General features: G+C 39.7%; 1 long non-coding RNA gene across 1 annotated transcript; it reads right to left on the bottom strand.

Annotated features, from left to right (window-relative positions):
* Nucleotides 1-1,014: 1,014 nt before the first annotated feature.
* Nucleotides 1,015-4,843, bottom strand: LOC116653223. The gene is made up of 2 exons (XR_004306742.1): nt 4,480-4,843; nt 1,015-2,771 (listed from the first exon to the last, which is right to left on the bottom strand). It is a non-coding gene; the product is annotated as an uncharacterized LOC116653223 (long non-coding RNA).
* Between the last annotated feature and the right edge of the window lie 9,533 nt (nt 4,844-14,376).

Here is a 14,376-nt window from a genome sequence, read left to right as displayed (position 1 = left end):
TGTCTTATCCAGCAGCAAGACCTAGAAGCTGATGTGTTTGGCATCTTTTTTCCAGTGGAAAGGGCCTGAAATACCGTAACACCAAGTCCTGTGGGTACTGATTACAACACAACCAGTAGGTGCAAGGCCTGGACAACTCTGTGTTAAGTAGGAGGGGAGGCAAGAAGACAGACCAAAATTTTTTCTCCATATATAATGTCATATCAGGATAAGCGCTAAGGAATAAGCAGATGTTGCCCATGTCACAGACCTCAATTTTAGAAGAAGACAGCAATCCCCAGCAGAATTTCTGCAGACATGGTATCTCCTCACTTAAACATGAAGTAGTGCTTCCACTGTTGACTGAAGCAAAGGCTTCTCATGAAAATGTCCAGCTTATGCTCGGTGCTAAATACAGATATTTCTCTAACGTGGAGTTACACTTTCTTTGCTTCTTTCCTGTGTGGTTGTCCTTTGGTCTTATACCCTCAGTTCCTGAGCAGTTTGCTGCTACTGCTGAAGGAGTGTTCAGTGCCATCCGTAGGCTCCTCCGTCAGTTTTATGCAATACCCATAGTGCTGTATGCTTGGTTCTGCAGTACATGCTCTAACCTCCAGCCTCTGAAGCAGTGGTGGGGTGTTTGCCCATAGCCAGGGCCAAGCACTGTGCTTCCCTACTAGCAGGGAAGGTTTGAGGTGTGTGAATTCTTGGTGAACAGACACATTTTTCTCCATCTCTTCGTCAGCTCATAAGCCCCAAAAATGAAATATTTTTCCTTCTTTGTTTCTCATCAAGCATATTTTCTGCTTGGTACATAATTTGTTTTCAAGAACCACTTTGAAGCACTTCACTGTCTCATTGTAGGCAGCCTACATTTCCCTCCTGCAAGCCACATAAGTAGGTAGTTGCTTCACTCTCCATCTAGGACAAAATTTTTATCTCCTTCTCTGTATTCTTAATTTAGGTAGAGGTAGAGATCTTGACTGCTTCAAGCCATTTTCTACTTTCTAACAGCCAGTAAGACAGGTACTTTTGCACTCTTCTCTTGTTTCCATGTGTCCATGAAGTCTGAGTCCCAGGTTCCACACTTCCAAATACACAGCAGGAAGAAAAATCACCCTCTTGAAGAGACTGCCTACTTTGCAACAGAAAGCACATACTTTAATGCTAGGCTGTGCAACAGCTACTTGTGGTTTGCAAACTTAATTCATAAAATGATTCACCAAAGCATGTGTCTACAAATTTTTCTTTCTAGGAACAAAAAATACATCAATTGCACTGCAAAATCAAATACCAGAATAACAACAAATTGTCAGCAAGAGCATTCTAATTGAGCTCAGCATCCACATATAGACTGAGTATCTACGGTTCCAATTACACATTTTTTTTCCTTTGATAAACATTTGTATTAGCTGATCTGTTTTTTGTTTTGTTTTGTTTTGTTTTTTATTAATTTTTCAGTGCAATGCAAAAACTGTCTTCAATGATGTAAGGTAAAGCCTATCAATGATTTACATTCAGTGGCTATATTGTTTGAAAGTAATCATCCATTGGAGAATTTATTAGCCCTGACCAAGTGAATACAGCATCAGATATCATGGATGGCCTTCAGCATTGAGGCACCAGCCCTAAAAACTCTGACCATGCTTGCCAGTCAAACTAGTCTCCAGGATATAGCTAAACCGGGTCATAACACTTTGCTTGAAGCAAACACATTTAGGTTTATTCATGCTTTGGATCATTGTCACTCTGGCTGCAGGGAAAGTGTGACAGTCAGCTCTGTACTGGAGAAAGAGCTTTATATAATTGTAATATATAGTCTTTTTTCTCAATACATTAATTCTAGAGTTTCTCTATAAAACTGTAATTATATATTCTCTAAGTTGTTATAAAAACTAGACACTAAAAAGCAAATAGATTGGTGTGCTTTTTCAGTGATGAATTTCAGCAAGCAGGTACCTCTCAGTAGATCTTTTGTACCCATCAGTGATGTGCAGAAAGTAAAAATTCTGCTTCAAATATTTTAATTATGTTTGCTTATATATATACATACATATAAGACTCTTATTTCCTGTATTATGATTTAAAAGACCCACATTCAATTCATTCATATCTATGAGAGTCAGATATTTTTTGTGCAACTAAGAAAAAACTGCCTCATTTAACACCTTTTCATAGTGGCCAAAGCAACAATAAATTATGGTTAGAAGCAATACTGCCATGGGAGGAGTAAAATGAAAGACTGAGTATTAAATCTGATCCATACGTCCAAGTCAATGTTGCTACCTCATGCAGCAAATACTATTTTATTGGCACCATCCACCCCCTTCTATGATCTACCATATCGAACCACACACCATCTGACAAGCGTAACTGAGACACATTTAGCATACTTGGTCTCACAACAGCAAGCAGGACAATTATTGGTCTGGGCCACATTCAGAGCACACAATGACTCCTTTAAGTTAAGGCATTACCTTCACCCTTCTGCACATCTGCTTTCCAGCCCCACAGCAGAACCACCACCAGCTTGGCTCCACTTATCTTTGTGCCCAGCATCTGAGAAGAAGAAAGGTTTCTTACCCAGCTGTTGCAGTGGGAGCTCCTTGTTGGACCCCTCAAGAACCATTTTGACTCTTCATCTTCTCACTGCAGCGCCCTGTGTCCTGCTTACTCCTGGGAGAATCTGAGTTCGTGAGGCACCTGCCATCAGCACAACAAGCAGAGCTGTTGCATGCTTTAATGCCACATCAATGGCATGAGCTGCTGAAGAAGAGTCAGGGAAACTTTGCCTGCACAAAAACATAAAACCTCTTCTCAGCAAAATAGAAAAAACAGCTGTGTTTTTTGCTGCAGCAAAGATGTGTTGCATAGGTAGAGAAGTCTGGATGACTCTGACTTGGGTGGAAATATGGCTGGGCTTTTCTTGCTTAGGTTCTTCTTAGCTCAAAATCATTTCATGACTAAAATGTGCACGTATAGACCCAGCAAACCCTTCTACAAGTGACATCTAGGTAAAGAGCCTAATCTTTTTTCTCTTTTTATCTCTTTTCCTCTGGATCTAATTGTCCTTTTAACTTGGAGCTACAACATCTCACAAAGAAAAACCTGATTTCTGCTTTCACTCTGGATCTAATTTACTACTCCAAGATTACCTAGAGTAAAAAGGCCCCTTTCAGTCCAAACCATTCTAAGATTATGTGATATGCATCAGGCAATTTTGTTTCCTTACAAACTACATTTTTCACATGCACTGATGGAGCTGAAAGAAAATGTGGAGAGTACCTGAAACTCTAGAATGAGAGAATGGAGAGGAAAGAAGCATTTGTTTTTATTCATTTTAGGTAGGAAATCGATAATGTCAGATTATGATAGAAAGGCCAGTATTATGAACTAATAAAACCTAGGCAGTTATTACATGACAGTTACTGAAGGTAATTAATGTGCTGGGTACCTTCTCACCATATTTTAAATAAATGAGCCTATTAAACTCGTATAAGGAAACTTTTGCAGACTGTAACTGATTAAAGTTTTATTATATTGCCATAAAGACCAGAAATGCCTTAAAATTCATAGGAAAAAAATTGCTAAGAATGAATAAAAGCTACAAAGATACATCTGGGTAGGTAAAATAGCATTTAGCACTACCCAAAACCAACAGATTCATGCTTCTCTGCTCAACAGCACACAGAAACTGTCTGCCAGGTGGGTTCTCAGCTGTCTCAAACTGCAGCTCAGCTTTGCAGCCTTTCCCTCAGTGGAGGAGCTTATTTGGGTGTTTAACAAAAGAAGAGTAGCCAGGCAGAAGCGAAAAAACTTGGCAAAAAAGCCAAGTTCAAACCAAATAGTAATATCTTCAGCGGCAGAGAGAGAGCAGAACTGTTAGTACAGAAAAGGATTTTCTTCAATTAAGCAAATTTTGAAATACTAAGATGCTATTACTCTATGTCAGAAAAAAAAAAAAAAAAGTTCAGTAGAAAAACAAGCAGTCACATTTATTTTTGTTGCATGTCTCAGATAGTTCCACTGACCCCAGCAGAACTGTATCTCTCAACCACTGATGTTTTCTTGTTTTGTTAAATGACCAGACTACAAAGAGATCCACTAGCTCTGTCTTTGACTTCCCACACAGAGAGGCCAATTGAGGCACCAGCTTGAGACCGTGCATAATGGCACCCAGTGTTTGTCGTATTTTCAAGTCCTTTGGTGAGATAAAGCCTCTGTACGTTTTGATTTGGGGTGAGATGGCAATTTTGCCAGTAGCAAATAGACAATTACTGTGCAGACTTAACAGCTGTTTTCAAACATGTTTCCAAATTTGTGACTTGGTTCACATGTCAAGCTGTTATCAGATTGCTGTGCTGAGCATTATCAGTGCAGCATGCTTTAAATATCTAGACTGAGACAGCTAGAGAAAATGATCAGCAAATGGCATGAAGCAGATGTACAGTAGCTATAGAAACCACAGCTTACACAAAACAAATAAGCACGGACCATTACCTACAATTTGGTTCACGTTCCTCCAAGTGCGTCATAACATCTGTTGTAAGGAATCTTGTAGGGAGCGCTGAGAAAATATGTTGAATACAAATACTGCTGAACGAAAAATAAAGCCATTTCCAACTTAATGGTGCTAAGAAGGTATTTAAATGTACTAATAAAGAAACTAATGAGGGATGCTGTTGGTGCCAAAGCAAAACACCAGAGAAAATTAGCTACAGCAACTTGCCTATTGGAGGAACATACATTACATCATGCTAGCACAGTCTATAGGGCTACAGCAAAGCAGTGTTGTAATTGCTTTAAACATCAATTAAAACAAAAAAGCTGCTAAGAAACTTGTACTATTCTAATTACTTCACAACGTAAGTCTGCCTGCTGTGAAGATTCTAACTTTCCTCCTGTGGACCTGCCTCTCTCTTTAAAAGTAGATTTGAAAAGGAGATTTGCAATGAGGATTAGATTTCAGCCAACAGAGGTGATGTTTGCTGCACTAGGGCCTCCAAAGGGTTACCAAGACCCTGTTATGCTTCAAAAAAGAGAAACTGAAAAGAAAATATAAGAAGGAGATAGAAAATAAGGCATTTGAAGTAATGAGATATTATGTCTCTATCCTAAGGAATAGACAAGTCTTTCTTCTAACTCACCAAATTTGGGATCTCCTTGCTCTAATTATAGACCCAGCTGCTTGGTGCCCTAAAGAGCACTCTGATGCTAGGAAGGTGATTTTAGACACTCAGTCAAGATTTTGAGTTTGAAAGCTAGCTAAGTGTATGAGTAAACAAAGAGAGAAGTGATTTGGGAGCCAGAAACATGGATGGTCATGAGGCTTTGCCCATATAGAACCATAGAATCGCCAAGGTATTTTCTAATGTCCAGCCTGCACCTCCCCTGGCACAGCTTTAAACCATTCCTTCTAGTCCTGTCATAAGTTACATGAGAGAAGAGGCTGAACCCCAGCTCACTACAACCTCCCTTATAGTTATAGGTCTCCCCTGATCCTCCTCTTCTCCAGGCTGAACATTCCCACCTCCTTCAGCCTCTCCTCATGTGGCTCGTGCTCCAGACCCCTCACCAGCTTTGTTGCCCTTCTTTGAACACGTTCCAGGGCCTCAATGTCTTTCTTACAGTGAGGGGCCCAAAATTGGACACAGTACTCAAGGTGCAGCCTCACCAGTGCTGAGTACAGGGGGACACACTGTACTGGAAGTACAGGAAACACTTCCCTGTTCCTGCTGGCAATGTTGTTTCTGATGCAAGCCAGGCTGCCATTGGCCTTCTTGGCCACCTGGGCACCCTGCTGGCTCACGTTCAGCCAAGTATCAATCAATACTCCCAGGTCGATTTCCTCTACACGGTCTTCCAGCCACTCTGCCCCAAGCCTGTAGCATTGCCCGGAGTTGAGGCCACAGTGCAGGACCCAGCATTTGGTCTTACTGAACCTCATCCCACTGACTCCAGTCCAGCTATCCAGCCTGCCCAGATCCCTCTGCAGGACCTTACTACCCCCAGGCAGATTGACACTTCCAGCCAACATAGCGTCATCTCTGAACTTACAGAAGGTGCACTCAGTGCCCTCATCCAGGTCATCAATAAAGATACTGAAGAGGACAGGTCCCAGCACTGACCCCTGGGGAATGCCACTCGTGACTAGTTGCCAATTGGATTTAACTCCACTCTCTGGGCCCGGCCCTCAAGACAGTTCCTTACCCAGCCAAGGGTGCACCTGTCCAAACCACATATTGTCAGCTTCTGCAGGAGAATACTGTGGGAAACATAAATATAGAACCACATCTCGTTCCCAAGAATCGTCTGGGTGAATGAAGTAGGAATGCTCGCTGATCAGCAGTGCTACTAAATACTTGGTCTGAAAATGCCTAAATTACTTGCTGAAAAAGCTTGTTGCACCTGTGTTTGGTCAACATGTTTTGTTGACTCTGCAACCTTAACTACATTCAACCCACTGCTAGTATCTCTGCCCAGTTTTTAAGAGGATCCTTTGCAGAAGATCAAAAGAAAGCTAGGAGAGACAAGCAGACATACACATGCTAAATCCTGTCTTCATGCATCATCCAGCAAAATGAGAAATAAATATCACAGGTTTAACTAGTTTCATATCAAAATACATCATACAGACAGCTCTACTGCATTGTCTGTTGCACGTTCTGTACTAAATCATCTCTTGAAGTCAGTCATCAGATCTCAAGTGTTTATTCAAAGGCCACCCTCCAATTCCAGACTGTGTCATTTTAGTTTCTAATATTGCCAGGGTTGTGATGAATAACACTAATTTTCCTTGCATTTTCTAGGAGTTTGGTCTAGTAACACCTTGTTAAAATGTCTTATGACAGCACCCAGAGGCTTCATTGCACTAAGTGATAGACAAATAAACAGAAAAGAGATACTCTTTGTCCTCAAGTTTTAACAGAGAAAAGGAGTGCAGAAAGGAAGGGCTGCTGAGCATATTTTACAGATAAAAAACTGACATAAAGGGACTTCCTGAAGACATCAGGACTTCAAAACACAGAATTTTCAAGTACAGTTAAATGAATGCTCCTACTCTGCCTATCTTCAGGAATTCTGTCCTCAGTCTGTCAAGAGCACACAACAATAAACTAAGAAGAATTATAATTTTTTTTTAGGATTTTTGACTAGGAGATTTTTCCAAAGGCTGCAGCAAAATTTAAGATTTCCCAGATCATATCATAAGTATACAGGGGACAGAGGTAAGTATAATGACTCAGTATAATGCAAATATGCAAGATGCAAATAAAAGAAACTATCAACTTCAAGGAGCCTTATTTTCCGAGGATTATCACCTGTAATAATTGTTATAAACCTGTTTTTTTGTTTGTTTGTTTGTTTTGTCTGTTGGGCTACTTTGAAACTACAGTCTCAAATTTGACATCTGAAGATTTGACTAGTATGAGGAAAGCTCAGAATGTCAAGTTGGAAACCTAGTATATGCGGTGTTTGCTTTCTTTTTTTTTTTTTTTTTTTCTGTTTGCTTTTCCTAAGGATTGTTGAATATATTCCTCAACTAAGTCACTCAATGCCTTTAATGACATTTTCCCCTTACATAATTCATTTTTATTTTCATAATTTATGGAAAGAAAAATTTTCACCAAAGTTTAAATAAAATATATGCAATTTAGTTCTCTTCATTATTCATTGAGCTCTAGCTCACACTTTCTTTTTCACAAAAACAGTTCATCAAAAACAAAAGAGCCTGAGAAGAAGGGGGGCACTGATATGACAGATATAGCAAGGAACTGCAGAAAACTTGCATTTTACCACTTGGAAAGTAAGGAAAAAAGAATAAATATATAAGCTAGTTGGAATCTGCCACAGAAGGAAAATTCTGATTGGTCACTCTTAAAGAAGACATGGAGTTCCTTCTCTGATAACTTTCATGAGTTTTGTGATGTCTGGTTTTGTTTGTTTGAGAAGCCCTGGAGATGGAATAAGAAGATGCTTGAAAATTTTGTCCATAACTATTTTTTACGGAAGTGAGTTTCTAGCCTACAAGGCAAAAGTCAAGAAATAGAGATTACCAATTCGCCTGTGGAAACCAGAATGTTTCAAAGGAACCCGACACATGATGGTCGTGATTAAATGAAATTTTACAACAGTGTCTTGGCTTCTGGGGAGCATCTCACTGTACAATACAACGAGTAAACCCAGTATTTATGTTGGCACACATTCAGAATGATCCAAAAGGTTCTGCTGGCTTTCCCCACTATCTGGTCATGCTTGTGGTGTGCTGCATATTATTTCAACCACAGGTACCTCTACCTGCATGGTACTGGAGGGACTACCCTATCAGAAACCCCCTAAATGAAATTAACTCATAGTGGAGATGGGGTGGAAGATCATGACTGAAAACATCCTCAGGGCTGCCTCTGCAGAGGTGAAAATAAACAACACTATTCCATGAGAGGGTATTACGCATGCCCCACTGAGAGAACAGGACACATCAAAATATGCAGGCTTTCTCATCCTTTGAAAACTATTTGGTAATAATTTGGTTTCGTAAATGCTTGTATTCATTTATGGTCAGCAGCTGGAAATGGTGAGGGATCTGAAGGTAGGCTCTTTCTGAACTTAAGAAGTATTTGAACATACTCATGGCAAAATAAGGTTTTTCTTTTTTTTTCCTGGAATTAAATGAAATTTTCTGCATTTCAGTTTGTATCTGTTTCTTTCTGTCTTGCCACTGGGCCTGAGTGGACAGAGCCTGGCTCCATCATTTTTACACATTCTATCAGGTATTTACACACATTGCTGGAATCTTCTTTTTTTCCAGGCTGCACAGTCCCAGCTCTCTCAGCCCATTCATATGTCAGATTCTCCTGATCCTTCATTGTCTTCATGGATCTTCACTGGACTGTCTCCTGTATGTTTATGCCTCTCATGTAATGGGGAACCCAGACCTGGACTCAGTACTCCGGGACTCACTTGTGCTGAAGAGAGAAATAAAATCACCTCCCTTGATCCACTGGAAACACTCCTTCTAAGGCAACCCAGGAAGCTGATAGCTATTCTTCCTGCAAGTATGTGTTACTCACTTATGTTCTACCAGTTGTCCATCAGAACCCCCCATGACTTTCCCTGTCGAGTTCCTTTCCAAGCCAGATGGCCAAAGCTTCTATTGAGACACTGGGTTATTAGTGGCTGTGACTTCGCATTTCACCTTGCTGAGCTTAATGAGATTCATCTCAGTTTGTCTCTCCAGATCATTAAGGACATTGCAAATGGCAGCCTCTAAACTAAGAGGCAGCTTCACAAGACATCAAGCTTATAACTCCTACTTAGCTTCTCAGTGAAAGCTAAAAGCTTAAATACTCCAGTGGATCTGGTGTCAACTTCTTGCTTTTTCTTGAACAGCCTAACAGGAAGAAGCATATCAGTCATTCAGAGCTGTTCCTAGGATGTTGGAGATCCAGGCCTAAGGTCCTACTCTGCCTCAGAGGAAGTGGTTTTAAGCACTGTTATAGACTCCTGATAGGGCTGTTCCAGTTCATGTAATGTTAACATGTTACAGGTCTCCTTGATCCCAGAGGAACAAATCAATAACTAAGTTTGGACCAATTCTTCTATGGCTGTATCAGTATAGTTTTATCTTCATTTTTATTCTCAGAAGAGCAGGAAGCATGTCAGATCACACCCTTTGGACTCAGTCTGACTTTGCAGAGGATTCTTCTCAGGGGCAGGTGATTTTTTTTCCCCAGCATTTCTGTCCCATGCCTACCTAGAAATAAGAGCAGCACAGAGGAGGTAGAACCCTGTAAAATCTTTCTGTACTTGTTCTTTATTCCTTATTTTGACCCTAAACTTAGCCACTAGAAGTACAATCAAAACAACTTATTTTGATCATGTAATGAGAAACAGATAAACATTAGAAAGGGAGTAATTCCTCAGGATGTGCAATACAGGAAGGACTTTTATAATTAAAAAAAAAAAAAAAGTTTTTCTCCTCAGAGTGATATTTTCTTAGGAAAACATCATCTAGCATGCCAGCTTTGGTAGAAATAGTGCCCATTATCACTAATGTGCACTATTTTTGTCTGCTAGCTACTTAAAGTCGGTTTGACAGAGGAAAAATATGACCACTAGGCAGAGAGAGACCAATTCTAGTTTAAAAAAAAATTGCCTGTCAAAAATCAAATAAAGGGGAGGAAAAATTTAAATTCCACAGCAACAGTTCTTTAAAATATATAGTCATGTTAAAATATGGAAATGAATATGAAATGTATTTATCAAATTAGTTCCACATTGTTCTTTATGCAATTTCATCCTACGTAGGAAACTGGAGAGTTGGTTTATTTATATGTAGGCCACTCTGAAAGTAATGCCTCCTATTTATTTTCAAGGGAACTATAACAAAGAAGACAGCAACACTATTCAATAGGAAAAATTCTCAGCTAAAATTACTGTTTTTCAACACAGTCACCACCATTAGCTGTGCATTCACCAATAGTGAACAAAAGCCTATTCCACACTCCTCAAAATCTACACCAGCAGAGGAGACCCATTGTTGCTGTTCCCACCACCCACTACCTCACTGTGCTCACACCCACTGTTTGTTCGCCATAAACATTCATCAAGCTTCAGTGAATGTCAGTGGATGCCATTTTTTCCACACGGGGGAATTCAGTGACACACCTTTGTTTCATCTGCATTTCCATGTCAGATGCCATGTTGTTAGACTGCCACTCTGCTGCAACAAAACAACCAAATACTGTCCTGAAGGTTCAGATTCCACTGCTGTACCATCAACATTTGCCTCTGATATCATGGGCCAACAGGATAAAACATGAAGCATTACATTCAGAGTAGCCGTTGTACACAGTGGCAACTCTCTCTTAACAATTCAAACCCAAGATACATTTACACCAGATATCTGGATTTTCTAGGCAGGCTCAATTTCATTATTCTCTTCTCCAAGGACCTTAAGGAACGTGGGGCTTAATTGATACTTCTTTCAAAATGAACTTTGTATCGGTGATCATTATCTGCACTTTAATGTCTCTAACAACGCTTTTGCAGAGAAATCTGCACAAGTTTGTCTGCCAAAGCCATTTTAATAATGTAAATATGTTCTTTGCACCGCATACTGCACACTTTCATGCATTTGACTTCACTGCTGCTGTTTGCATGCTTGATACTTTACATATTGTTAGAACAACTAGTAACCCAGCCCAGCTGTAACTGTTTTGCTGTCTCACTGATTTACATGAGGGTACAAAGGGAACCACAGGCTCTTGTTGCCTCCAGCTCTTCTTTTTTATAACAAAGTTACCACACTGCAGATTTAGGACTTGATCGGGTCACTTGCCCCATGTTCAATTACTTTCACAGGTCTGACCGGTGACAAGAAAGCAGGCACAACACCCAGGAGATGAAACAAAACACCTAACTAACAAAAAGAATAGATCTCATGTGACCCTATACTTAGCTCAGATTTTTGAGCCTTTTGAAGGAAAACATGTTAACAGTTTTCGGACTACAAATGGTGTAAGGACAGAGCTTCTGAAATCCGTTCTTCTATTTCTATGAAATGTTATAGTATCTAATGGTGTTTGTGATACACTATTACTCAAATGAAAACAACATTTAAAAAGTACTTGTCCGTGGAAAGAAGGATAGAAACTTTCTGAGGTACTGACACTTAGTTTATCATCTTGAACTCATCTTCAGTACACTCTGTTCTGCTTCTCACAAACTCATATATTTCCCATGGAAGATTCATGTTTTAAACACATTTGCAGGCCAGAAAAGTTAAGCCAGTGCGTTCTGTAACACATACATTATGTGTTTTCAGTGTCGTTTCCTAGGGGAGTGCAGCCTATGCGATCTCACTGTCTCAGCCTCTCCATCTATCATGTGCTGCCTACAGCCTGGTCTAGCAGAAAGGTAAGATATCAGTGACAAATAATTTCCTACAAATTTCACAAACGACTGAGACAGGGCAAATGAGAAAGATCTAAATCAACAACCTGCACAGAGGGAAAGGCTATGGAGTGAGTCTGTTATTGTCAGCAACTCACTGGGAACAAATCTATCATACACATGCAGTGCCAACAAATGTATGGAGAAGGGGCTGCAACTAAAGCATAAGTGTATTGTGGACATGAGAAAATAGGTCTCTCTGGTCATTCTTTCACCGCTTTTTGTCTAAGGGAAGAGGTAAAACAGAGATAACAGGGAAAGCCAGGCTAGGATGCGGGGGGGGGGGGGGGGGGGGGGGTGATGTAATGGCAGGGAAGACACTGAGTAGATGCAGTGAAGGAATGAGGCACAGCAAAAAAGAAACACATATGAAGGCTTCTGCGTTAGTTCTGCTGGTTCTAAGGTAGTTTGTTTGCCTAGAATCATTATGAGAATTACTCGTATTTTTTGTTTTAATATAATGTTCTTGAGTATGTCAGGGCAGTGGAGGAAGAACCCAAAGCTATGGAATTTATTAGCATGAATTTTGCTGGAAATGCTCAGCATGGAACAAATATTAGATTCAAGCCTCTTGAGGGGAAATAGAGCCACATTTGAAAATGTATTTCATATGTGTTCTTTATTTATTATACTGTAGTTTCCTAAGCACATTTCCTTCCCCTCCAAAAAATCAACAAAAACACATTATATTTACTATTTCGTACGAAAAGAAACAAGAGTAAAATCTGCAGATAGCATATCATTCCAGAACCTCAGAGACTGAAAAGATTCAACATTCCTATTAACAACAGCAAATAAGGAGTGATTGATTATATTAAGCCCAATAACTTGGGTTCTGCTATAGTGTGTCTTTCATCCAATAGTAATCTGAAGTTATCTAAAAATTAAGAATCCATTACCAACCCTGGCAATTTGTTTCCCATTGATTACTAGTAATGAATGTTCTTTATTTCTCATTTGAATCTAACAACCCTGAGCATGCAGCCATTCCTTCTTTTTATGCCTGTGTCTATCAGGATTAAGAACCTTCAGGGCCTTTACTTCCTCTCCTCAAAGTACACTGTAATCATGCCTCTTCCAAGTTTCCTTTTAATAAACTAAGCAGACTGAGCCTGTAACTACAACTCTCTTCCTCTTAAAACATTTCACTGTCCTCTTCTGTCCAGCCTCTAACTTCTCAACATGCTGCAAGCAAAGCGTGAGCAGCAAATATGGGACTTATTTCACCAGACTGCAGACCTGTGAAAGGATCCCTTTGCAGTCACCTCCTGCTTGATGATAATTCCACTCGTGTCAGCTCACATACCGATTTCCAGATGAGACAAACCTTTTCTAAACTACATCTGTGAAATCTCAGTCTGTTATCCTGATGGCTGTGTTCACCAACACGGTGTACCAAAGTAAAATTGCATACAACTAGGCCACTATTTCTTTGCTTGCATAACCAAATAGTGCCTTAATCCTTCCCGCTTCAGCACAAGCTTGGAATTTCATGTTGAATCATCTGCTCACCATAACCCCTAAATCCTATTCAGAGCAGTGCATTCAGAACTCTCTACCTGACCTATGTTCTTTTACTTAGGTCAAGTTATTGAGTTGGTTATTGCCATTCAAAGCATTTTGAAAAGTCTCAACCGTATTTCAGTATGGAACACAGTAACTGGTATAACTGCTACTCACAAAACGGGAAGGAAAATGAACAACAAAGTTTGAATCCAAAAGTAGATAAAGACTGTTTATTTCCAAATACAAGGTAGTACGGTCCCTCCAATACACAGTTTCATCCTTTCATTTCTGTCACAACTTCCAGCAACTTCATTCCTTGGTTAAAGTCTGAGGGAGTTGATGTGTTCCTGTCACTGTTCCTGTCCATTTTTGGAGCAAAGAATTAATACTTTCCATTGGCTCTGCATGCTAATATTTTTAAGCAGCTTCTGCAGCTGTTGTGGGAGCTGCCAAGACAAGACCAAACAAGTAGAAGCACCAGGAGTAGAATTTATCTGTCTACGTGCTATACTACACCTGTAGCTTATATACTCATATATTTGTGTTCTCACAATAGCACCTCATATTTATGGGAGAGTGTTGGCTTACAACCATTCAGGTGGAGAAACAAAACACCAACCTCCTCCACTTATTATACCACTTTTCCTGTTAAAATACACTGCCTTTTACATTACAGGACTCTGCTCAAACCAATATCTTGATTCTTTAGTCTGGTGTGCTTACTAGTGAACTTTCAGCCTGTGTGTGTGTGTGCATATATATTTTTGCATATATATATATATATATATATGCACACACACACACATATATATATACACACACAAATATATATATACACACACATTAATCTGCAAGACAATTCTTCACCTGACTTAGACATGATTATCAAGGAATCCCAAAACCTGCATTTCTTAAGTTAAGTAGAAACATATATCTAAA

The sequence above is a fragment of the Coturnix japonica genome, chromosome 3, assembly GCF_001577835.2.
Source record: "Coturnix japonica isolate 7356 chromosome 3, Coturnix japonica 2.1, whole genome shotgun sequence".
Taxonomy (NCBI): Eukaryota; Metazoa; Chordata; class Aves; order Galliformes; family Phasianidae; genus Coturnix; species Coturnix japonica.
The sequence above is the reverse complement of the archived record's forward strand: the minus strand, read 5'-3'. Positions and strand labels throughout refer to the sequence as shown.